Raw genomic sequence first — 8,824 nt, forward strand, 5'->3', positions numbered from 1 at the left:
GTATTGAAGTACATAGGAGAGAGATTAACCACATAGCTACCGGTACAGCCCTTAGCCTCGATGGAGAACTACTCCCTCCTCATGGGAGACAGCAGCGGTGATGAAGATGGCGGTGGTGTCGATGGAGAAGCCTTCCGGGGGCACTTCCCCGTCCCGGCGGCGTGCCGGAATAGAGACTCCTGTCCCGCAGATCTTGGCTTCGCGATGGCGGCGGCTCTGGAAGGTTTCTCGTACCGTGGCTTTTCCGTATCGAAGATTTAGGTCAGGGGGCTTCTTATAGGCGAAGAGGCGGAGTCGGAAGGGTTACGGAGCCGCCACACAATAGGGGGGCGCCCCCCCGGGCCGCGCCGGCCACCTGTGTGGTGGGCCTGTGGCTCTCCTCTGGCCCCTCTCGGGTGTTCTGGAAGCTTCGTGGAATTATAAGATGCTGGGCGTTGATTTCGTCCAATTCCGAAAATATTTCCTTACTAGGATTTCTGAAACCAAAAACAGCAGAAAACATGAACTGGCACTTCGGCATCTCGTCAATAGGTTAGTTCCGGAAAATGCATAATAATGACATAAAGTGTGAACAAAACATGTGTGTATCATCATAAAAGTAGCATGGAACATCAGAAATTATAGATACGTTGGAGACGTATCAATCGCATTGATTCTTTACTTGTTGAGCTACCAGCTGGGAGTCGCCATATATTTTTAATCGGGTCGCATCACAGGCCTTCGCCATCTTCATCCCATGTACCAGCGCTTCATACTCTGCCTCATTGTTAGATGCGTTGGGAAACGTCATCCATAGCACATACTTTAACTTGTCTCCTTGAGGTGAAACCAATATCACGCCTGCTCCTGCTCCTTCTAGCCTCTTGGACCCGTCGAAGTTCATGGTCCAAGTTCTCGATAAATTAGGAGGTCCCGTGTTTTGTAACTCCGTCCACTCTGCGACGAAGTCTGGTAAGATCTGCGACTTTATCGCTTTTCTTTTTTCATACGTGATGTCCCGAGGGGAAAGTTCTATTCCCCAAAGGGAGACACGACCCGTAGCTTCTGGGTTATTCAATATATTTGATAGTGGTGCCTCGTTGACCACCACTATCGGATGTGCCGAGAAATAATGTCGTAACTTTCTTGCTGTTGTAAGTACTCCGTATGCTAGCTTCTGATAATGTGGGTACCTCTGTTTTGAAGGCGATAAAACTTCACTGATGAAGTATACCGGCCTTTGCACTCCATGTAGTTTCCCTTCTTCCTCTCGCTCAACCACCAGTGCCGTGCTGACACCTAAGGTGCGGCCGCTATGTATAACAGAAGAGGCTCCTTCTCTTTGGGTGCCACTAGTATCGGGGGTGTCGATAGTGTGCGCTTGAGATCCTCGAAGGCTTTGTCCGCTTCCTCGTTCCACTCGAATTTTTCTCCTTGGTTGATCAAGGCGTAAAATGGCAACGCCTTTTCACCCAGTCTGGCGACGAATCTGCTCAAAGCTGCGACTCGACCAGTTAGCTGTTGTATCTCCTTTAACTTTGTTGGTTTCCGCATTGTTACAATAGCCTGTATTTTCTCCGGGTTAGCCTCGATCCCTCTTGCTGACACAAGGAAGCCGAGAAGTTCTCCTGGTGGGACGCTGAAAGAGCACTTTGTCGGGTTTAACTTGAGACAAAACTTGTCGAGGTTGTCGAAAGTTTCTCTGAGATCATCGATCAATGTTGATTCTTCCTTTGTTGTTATGACGACATCGTCAATATATACTTGGACATTTTTGCCAATCTGCGTGGCTAAGCACATCTGCATCATCCGCTGATATGTTGGTCCCGCATTTTTCAACCCGAAAGGTATTGTTTTGTAGCAAAACACGCCATAAGGGGTGATGAAAGCTGTTTTGACTTCATCCTCTTCCTTCAGCCGAATTTTGTTGTAACCAGAATATGCGTCCAGGAAGGAAAGACGTTCACAACCTGCCGTGGAATCGATAATTTGATCGATCCTTGGGAGGGGGAAGTGATCCTTTGGACAATGTTTATTTAGACACGTGAAGTCGACGCACATGCGAAGGACCTCTGTATTTTTCTTCGGGACCAACACTGGGTTTGCTACCCAGGTGGCTTCTGTATGTATCTCTTTAATGAACCCAGCTTCTCTAAGTCGATTGATTTCTGACAGCATAGCTTTGCGGTTTGGTTCCGAAAAACGCCGCAAGGGTTGTCTGATTGGCCTAGCCAATGGTTCCAAGTTTAAGGGGTGCTCGGCAAGTTCCCTGGGTACTCCTGGCATGTCAGCTGGACACCATGCGAAGATTTCCCAGCGCTCACGGAGGAACTCGACGAGCGCGCTTTCCTATGCGTGGTCCATGTTGGTGGCGATAGCTGTCGTCTTTTTGGGATCTGTCGGGTGTATCTGCACTTCCTTCGAGTTCTTGGTAGTGTCGAAGGTTGGTTCCTTGAGCGGCCTCCCGACATCTGGCAACACGTCGTAATCTGTTGTCAGCTTTGACGCCATATACTCTGCTTGCATCCCGAAGGTTTCCGACAGTCGATGGAAATCTTTGTCACACTTATCTGCTAGCGCAAAACTTCCCTTCACAGTGATTGGTCCCTTGGGTCCAGGTAGCCTCCACAACAAGTACGTGTAGTGGGGTACTGCCATGAATCTCGCATACGCGGGTCGCCCCAATAAAGCGTGGTACTGTGATGGAAAATCCACGACCTCAAACTCCAGCCTCTCGATCCTATAATTCTCTCGGGTTCCGAACTGAACATCGAGATGGATCCTTCCCAATGGATAACTTGGCTTGTCTGGTGTGATACCACGGAAACGCGTATCCATTGGTTTTAAATTCGCCAAGGATATATTCATTTTCCTCAGTGTATCTGCGTACATCAGGTTTAGGCTGCTGCCGCCATCTATAAATACTCTCGACACGTCGAATCCCGCAATAACTGCAGGTAAGATTAATGCTGACTGCCCTAGTCGAGGAACTTACTGCGGGTGATCTGCTATGGTGAAGCCGATGTCCTGTCCCGAGCAATTTAAATACTCTATTGTTGGTGGAGGCATCTTCTCTGCCATGAAAACTTGTCGCGAAATTACTTTTTGAGCTCTGTTTGATGGCCTATCCTTCTGAATCATTGAGACCGCGCCGTTGGCGTGGGTGTCGATGTATGGCGGTGGGTGTGGTGCTGCCGCTATTCTAAGCTGATGTCGATTTTCGTCCGTGATTGCGGGAGGAGGCGGAAGGTGAACCTCGCTCCTTGGTCCCTGAGGATATCTGTTTGCTGCCTGTGCGTTGGCATGCCCCGCAATTCTGTTCAACACCTGAAAAGTTCGACAATCTTTCTGCAAGTGTCCTGACTGCCTCTTTCCATTGTTGTCGAGATAAAAGTGCATTTGTCATGACCCGTTCATCATATCTTCGGGAGATATGTACTGCTTCTGGAACCTTGGACCATTATTTTGCCTATTTTGGCGGGGACCATCCCGCTGCTCGCCGCTCTTTTGATAGTCATCTCGAACCTTGGCCGATATTTGGCCGGGACCATTGTGATCTGAATACTGACGAGGAAAGCGTCGTCTATTTTGGAAGTTCCTGTTGCGATCCTCCTCTGGCGACCTATGTCGCTTATTGTTGACAACATCCTCTCCATCTGCCCACCGATTAGCTATCTCCATGAGTGCCGCTACTGTCTTTGGATTAGTCCTTCCAAGGTCCTCGATGAAGTCCTTTCTTCGGATCTCAGCGACAAAAGCATCTATCGCTCTCTCGTCAGATACATTTTCTGCCGAGTTTTTGATAATGTTCCACCTCTGTATGTACGCTCTCATTGACTCATCATACTTCTGTTGACATGCTCTCAACTCCTATATTGACGCGGGTTTCTTGCATGTGGACAAGAAATTCTTTACGAACAGGTCCTCGAAGGTTTCCCAACTGTCGATAGACCCAGGTGGTAACTTCTTTATCCATGATCGAGCTGCACCACTTAGGTGCACCTGAATACTTTGCATAGCTGTCGCCTTAGTTCCACCCGTCAATTTTACTGTCTCCAGGTAATCAACTAGCCAATCTTCGGGATCTTGCAATCCGTCGAATTTCTTGTAGCTATCAGGCAAATTGAAATCTGACGGTACTCGCGTTTTTCGGACTCGTCGAGTGAAACAGGGGAGCCCGCACAGGTCCTCGTCATCTACTTCAGGTGACTGCCGACGTTCTCTCCTTTCTTGCCGCGCCCTGTCAACCCGTGTTTGCACCACTGTATCTCTAGCCGACGTTCTTGGGGGTTGCTGGACTACCCCTGTAGGTCGTGGACTATTTTGTCTTGCGGCACCTTCGGGAGGTGTGCTCTTACTTGCAAACGCAGTTCCCATGACTCCTACTCCTGCCAAAGCCATGTTATACAATGCCACTCTTGGATCTCCTTCAGGTGGCCTGTTCTCCAGTATGAAGGCCTGTGTCGCCTTATATCCTGCTTCCGGGGTTTTTGGGATAATGTTCCCTCTCGTGTCGATCGACATGAAAGACATGTCGAGGTTCTGGATCAAGTTTTCTCTCTCAGCCTCAGGTATATTCTGCAACCGAGATCTTGCTCTGTTTCGAGCTGCTCTATGATTATCTCCAGAAGTCCCTGATTGCTGGCTCAACTCCGCCCTTCGCCTACTTGACGCGGAAGCCGCGGCTTGCCTCTTATCCAACTCAATTTTCTGTTTTTCAAGCTCCCGCCTAGTACGAGCGAGTTTATATTGATATGCCTGTAACTCTTGAGCTATCGCCGTTACAGTCATTGGCTCTGTGCCATCAATGGCCCTTGCGACTCTGTCCCACACTGCTTGCGGGAATTGCACCATCTCCCGTGTTTCAGGTCCAATATATTTGGTTCCCAAACCTCGCGTAAGATCCACGGGGTCGACATATGGATTCCCTACGTCGTCGAATTTTTCTGACGTCTCCTCCTGTGTGCGACTTGTATCCCCTATTGCATATATTTGATGATATTTTGAACTGTGATTTTTGTCGGGATTGGTGACACCATCATATAGATCGGCGAAGACCTCTCCAACACTAGTGGATCTGTCGATGAAATTGAAAGCGTTGACGTTGTCGGAATCGCTGCTTATATTTGAGTCCGCAAATGACCCGACAGATATGTTGCTGAAGATCTTGATGAGTTCACCGCTTGATGCAAGCTTGGTGGAGATTGCCGACGAAATCTCTTCATCGCCAGACTCGAATGATGAAATCGATCCCGATGAACCGGAACCAGCTGCGTCCGATCTCGCCGAATCCGATCTTGCGACACGATGCGATCCTTCCTTCCCGACGCGGAAGTGGAACTTTCCGAACGCCATGTCCATGGGCTCCTCCAGATACGCATATGCATCCATACGGGAGGGTGGGTGAGGAACAAAATCGACTAGAGTGGTTTCGATCTGTTTACATCGATCCATCGCGTTGCTTGCTACCGAAGATGTTGATGATGTCGAACGTGCCATCGAGATCAGAACCTTGTCGCCTCTAGTCCCCACGGACGGCGCCAGTTGATAAGGTATTAACTTATCAATGCCTACGGGTTGTAGACTAGGGTTTAGTTGGAAGTAGAGGACAAGTAGATCTCGAAGGTTTCAGCCGGAAAAATACTCGACTGCTATGAAACTAGGGTTGCTGGAAAACAATGAATCGATCCTTTCTTCGTCCCTCGACTCCCCCTTATATAGGAGGCGGAGTCGAGGATTTCGTGATGTACAAGTTACAAAGTCCGGGAGGGTTTCGTGAACCAACCCGCGATATATACAATTTTAATATTCCTAATACAACTCTATCTTTCCATACTACGTAAAACTTCGTGTCGTGGGCCTTCAGTAAATCCTGGGTATCTTCTTCGGCAGGCCCATTGGGGATGCCTATGTCACCTAGCACTCTGAAACCCCGCATACCAAGCAACACATTCAAGAAGGGATGCTACGACAACGATGCTGCTGCCCGGACTAATCCTGGGGTTTCCCCCGGTACGAGTAGGGACAAGGGAGGAAGGCTTCACCCAACGCCCTTCATGAAGGGAAGATGGCGCCCGCAGGCGTCACTGCGTCGGTGTCGGCCAGACCAACAGAGATTTCTCCCGACCCTCGCAAACCTGCCCCGAACGCTCCATCGTGCTCCACCAAACACATCGCCCACCAACTTGCGCCACCACGGCCATAGGGACACCACCGTCGTCTTACCGCGACCAACGGATCGAGCAGGACAAAGGAGGATCTCGAAACCGAGTAACGGCGAGGTATTGGACACGCAGGAGGGAACCGCCTCCACCGCCAACGGCGGTACCAGTCCGGACATGCCGACAAGGGGCACACCAGGCCCACCTGGCCCGGCCGAGCACAAACCCACCTAGCCCGTGCTCGTGAATCCCCCGTCGGGATGTTGCAGGACACGCACTGCCACCCCAGCCATGCTTCGCTCTGGCCACCTCCCCTGCCCACCGGAAGCACCAGCTCCGCCCGGAACTGGCCCATCGGGACCTAGATTGGGCCCAAAGGGCCCAGATCTGGGACGGGAGGGCACCACCAGGCGCCGCCCCGCCGCCAACCAGCGACGCCAACACCAGCTCACCGCCCGGCGCTGCGCTACCCACGAACCTTCGCCAGTGCTGGAACCACCGTTGAACCAGGGAGCACCGCCGCCGGCCGAGGGAACCCCGCGCTCCCCCTCCAGACGCGCGGGTAGGAGCATCACCGCCGGCACCGCACGAGGCTTTGCCCGGAGGCCTGTGCCGACGGCGGCGGCAGGGGAGAGCGAAGGAGGGGGTCGGGGCCGAGCTAGGGCGTGGGCTCCCTCCTGTCGCCCGCGGGGAGCGATAGGAAGGCCCGGACCAGCAGGGGGGAGGAGGGAGGGCACGACGGTGGCGGGACGGGCCCGGCGGTGGCAGGACGGGCCTGGCGGCGGCGCGAGGGGGTGGAACCCTAGGGAGGAGGGGAGGACCCTCATGAGATCTATAAGGTAAGCATGGACGATTTTTTGGATTTGTTGCGCCACATTACGTTGGACGTTTTGAAACACGGTGAACAACTAAGTATTGAACGCAAATCTGAGAGGAAAACGACCTAGCCTTATGCGCTATCAGATTGCGGCACAGATTCGATCCTCCCGGTTTGTACGCCGATCTAGTCCGGCGAGAGAACCGGTGCTGCCGGTTTTATCGCCGGTTTGGGTCGTAGGAATTTCCCAAACAACTAGTTTTCTCCCTTGGACTATAAATAACCCTTCTTTCTTCTTGAGGAGGCGAGGTCAACCATTCTATTTTTTTCTCTCTCTCTCTTTCTCTCTTACTCCATTGTTGAACTTCAAAAACTTGCTTCGTCTCCCTTCCCTCCTATGATTTTTGCATTTTCTTGAGGGATTTGGAAGAGGAGAACTAGATCTACAATCTACACCAATCAATTCCTCCTCTAAGTGAGGGTAACTCTTGGGATCTAGATCTAGGAGTTTTGTCCATTTCCTCCTTATTCTTCCTCTCTAGTTCCTTCATAGCTTTTGTTGCTTTAGTGGGATTTGAGTGTGAAGGATTTGAACATCCTTGGTGTTCTTGCTTTTGCATCCTTGCGTAAGTGTTGCGATCTTCATTACTATTAGTTCTAGTGAGAGACCGTGAGCTTGTTACTCTTGGAGATTAATCTCCTAGTTGGTTTGGCGGTTGGTGCTTTGGTGACCTCTTCATGGAAGGTTGTGAAGAGGCCGGGGCTTCTCCTTCATGGAGCTTGTGAAGTGGTTGTCGAGCTTGCCATCTCCAGAGTGGAGGAAAAGCTAACCATAAGGGAAAGGCCTTTGTCCTTCTTTGAATTGTCTTGGAGAAGAAGGTGACCCTTCGTGGCATTTGGAAAACCTTCGCGGTAGCCCGCATCTCTCCAACCTGACGTGCCTCACTTCGTGTGAAGGAACATACGAATACATCTTCGTCTTCGCATGTCTCGGTTATCTCTATACCCGAGTTTACTTTTCTTGTGATAGTCATCGTGTTTGAAGTACATATATCTTGATATCACTTGGGTTACTTGTATCTTGTGCCTATCTTGCTTAGCTTGAGTTGTTGTTGTAGTAGTTAGTTGAGCCTAGTTTATTTAGGTTTTGTGCTTGTCCTTCTTTCAAATTGATTCTCAACTTCACCCTTATAGATTTAAGAAATCAAGAGCCTCATCTTTAGTTTTCAAGATACACGCATAACAATACCTAGTGGAAGCTTAAATCAAAGTCATGAAATATTTATTTCCTCCTCTTGCCGACTCACCATTCATCTCACATATATATATGAATGTATGAGCTCTAATGGTGTCAAGTTTCTTTGCTCTGCAGTCTTGTGGGGCTTGCGAGGCTGCTTTGCTTCTACACAAGCATAACATTTAGAGCTTTTGACAAAAGTGAACTTCGGAATTAAACTCATATCAGCAAGCCGTGACAGACAACGAAAATTAATATGACATAGTTGTGATTGCCAAATATTAGTCTCATCAACACTAGTGCTTACATGGTTCACAATATTATCACAAAATTCTTCAAGAGAGAAGTGAAACCTTCACTCACATTCATAGCCCTTTCCAATAAAAGTCCCATACTTAGACTGTGAACTTTTATTGGACTCAAACACCAACTTAAACCCATCTTCCATGAGACGGGAGCCACTGACGAGATTCTTCTTGATAGAAGGGACATCCAGCATGTTCTCCAATTGCACGATCTTGCTAGAAGTAAAATTCAGCTCTACCGTGCCAACACCAAGAACAGTAGCATGTAACCCATTCCCCATCATGACGGAGGAACCTGGGGCCTGATAAGAGGTAAACATAGATA

This window comes from Lolium perenne, chromosome 6 (genome assembly GCF_019359855.2).
Source record: "Lolium perenne isolate Kyuss_39 chromosome 6, Kyuss_2.0, whole genome shotgun sequence".
NCBI classification, from domain to species: Eukaryota; Viridiplantae; Streptophyta; class Magnoliopsida; order Poales; family Poaceae; genus Lolium; species Lolium perenne.